Source organism: Schistocerca gregaria, unplaced genomic scaffold, assembly GCF_023897955.1.
Source record: "Schistocerca gregaria isolate iqSchGreg1 unplaced genomic scaffold, iqSchGreg1.2 ptg001194l, whole genome shotgun sequence".
Taxonomy (NCBI): Eukaryota; Metazoa; Arthropoda; class Insecta; order Orthoptera; family Acrididae; genus Schistocerca; species Schistocerca gregaria.
The window spans coordinates 14,952-17,500 of NW_026062520.1; the positions used below are offsets into that span (position 1 = coordinate 14,952).

At 59.5% G+C, this 2,549-nt stretch overlaps 1 pseudogene; it reads right to left on the reverse strand.

The window, feature by feature from the left end:
* Positions 1-333: 333 nt before the first annotated feature.
* Positions 334-2,549, reverse strand: part of LOC126329578 (large subunit ribosomal RNA) — a 2,974-nt pseudogene continuing 758 nt past the window's right edge.

Sequence of the window (2,549 nt, forward strand, 5' to 3'; positions counted from 1 at the left end):
CGTACCGGGGGATCATGACCGACCATGTCTCACCCACCGCTTTTGCTAATTAACGGTGGGCCAGTGCGGACCGTGAGGATTGCACCCAGTTAAGGGCTAGCCGTTTAACGTCATGCATGGACGGCCCATCCCGTGTTAGCTTCGCCCCATCTAAGGGGGTTACTGAGCCAGAGAGCCACGACAAGGCCACGAGATTGGACATTACGGTCCCCGCCCCACTCAGGTTCCTCTGAGCCCCGACGCGTTCGTTGACTTCAGGGAATCAGAGGGTCTCCTGGCGGTTTTAACCCAGTTATGGGAGGCAACACACCTCCCCCAGGTGGCGCTGCGCAGACCGCTTTTCTCTGGAGTAGATAGGGACAGCGGGAATCTCGTTAATCCATTCATGCGCGTCACTAATTAGATGACGAGGCATTTGGCTACCTTAAGAGAGTCATAGTTACTCCCGCCGTTTACCCGCGCTTGCTTGAATTTCTTCACGTTGACATTCAGAGCACTGGGCAGAAATCACATTGCGTCAACACCCGCTAGGGCCATCGCAATGCTTTGTTTTAATTAGACAGTCGGATTCCCCCAGTCCGTGCCAGTTCTGAGTTGATCGTTGAATGGCGGCCGAAGAGAATCCGCGCACCCGCGCGCCCCCGGAGGAGCACGCTAAGGCGGACGCGGCCTCGCAGCAAGGAAGATCCGTGGGAGGCCAAGGCACGGGACCGAGCTCGGATCCTGCACGCAGGTTGAAGCACCGGGGCGCGAACGCCGCGCAGGCGCGCGCATCCTGCACCGCCGGCCAGCACGAGGCCAACCAACGGCGAGAGCAGACCACGCCCGCGCTAAACGCCCGCACTTACCGGCACCCCTACGGCACTCACCTCGCCCAGGCCCGGCACGTTAGCGCTGACCCACTTCCCGACCAAGCCCGACACGCCCCGATCCTCAGAGCCAATCCTTATCCCGAAGTTACGGATCCAATTTGCCGACTTCCCTTACCTACATTATTCTATCGACTAGAGGCTCTTCACCTTGGAGACCTGCTGCGGATATGGGTACGAACCGGCGCGACACCTCCACGTGGCCCTCTCCCGGATTTTCAAGGTCCGAGGGGAAGATCGGGACACCGCCGCAACTGCGGTGCTCTTCGCGTTCCAAACCCTATCTCCCTGCTAGAGGATTCCAGGGAACTCGAACGCTCATGCAGAAAAGAAAACTCTTCCCCGATCTCCCGACGGCGTCTCCGGGTCCTTTTGGGTTACCCCGACGAGCATCTCTAAAAGAGGGGCCCGACTTATATCGGTTCCGCTGCCGGGTTCCGGAATAGGAACCGGATTCCCTTTCGCCCAACGGGGGCCAGCACAAAGTGCATCATGCTATGACGGCCCCCATCAACATCGGATTTCTCCTAGGGCTTAGGATCGACTGACTCGTGTGCAACGGCTGTTCACACGAAACCCTTCTCCGCGTCAGCCCTCCAGGGCCTCGCTGGAGTATTTGCTACTACCACCAAGATCTGCACCGACGGCGGCTCCAGGCAGGCTCACGCCCAGACCCTTCTGCGCCCACCGCCGCGACCCTCCTACTCGTCAGGGCTTCGCGGCCGGCCGCGAGGACCGGCCATGACTGCCAGACTGACGGCCGAGTATAGGCACGACGCTTCAGCGCCATCCATTTTCAGGGCTAGTTGCTTCGGCAGGTGAGTTGTTACACACTCCTTAGCGGATTCCGACTTCCATGGCCACCGTCCTGCTGTCTTAAGCAACCAACGCCTTTCATGGTTTCCCATGAGCGTCGATTCGGGCGCCTTAACTCGGCGTTTGGTTCATCCCACAGCGCCAGTTCTGCTTACCAAAAGTGGCCCACTTGGCACTCCGATCCGAGTCGTTTGCTCGCGGCTTCAGCATATCAAGCAAGCCGGAGATCTCACCCATTTAAAGTTTGAGAATAGGTTGAGGTCGTTTCGGCCCCAAGGCCTCTAATCATTCGCTTTACCGGATGAGACTCGTACGAGCACCAGCTATCCTGAGGGAAACTTCGGAGGGAACCAGCTACTAGATGGTTCGATTAGTCTTTCGCCCCTATACCCAGCTCCGACGATCGATTTGCACGTCAGAATCGCTACGGACCTCCATCAGGGTTTCCCCTGACTTCGTCCTGGCCAGGCATAGTTCACCATCTTTCGGGTCCCAACGTGTACGCTCTAGGTGCGCCTCACCTCGCAAAGAGGACGAGACGCCCCGGGAGTGCGGAGGCCGCCGCCCCGTGAAGGGCGGGGAAGCCCCATCCTCCCTCGGCCCGCGCAAGGCGAGACCTTCACTTTCATTACGCCTTTAGGTTTCGTACAGCCCAATGACTCGCGCACATGTTAGACTCCTTGGTCCGTGTTTCAAGACGGGTCGTGAAATTGTCCAAAGCTGAAGCGCCGCTGACGGGAGCGATTATTCCGCCCGAGAGCATCCCGAGCCAACAGCGGCGCGGGTCCGGGGCCGGGCCAGGTAGGTCCGTCATCCGGGAAGAACCGCGCGCGCTTGCCGGGAGCCCGAGCGCCCAAAGGGGCG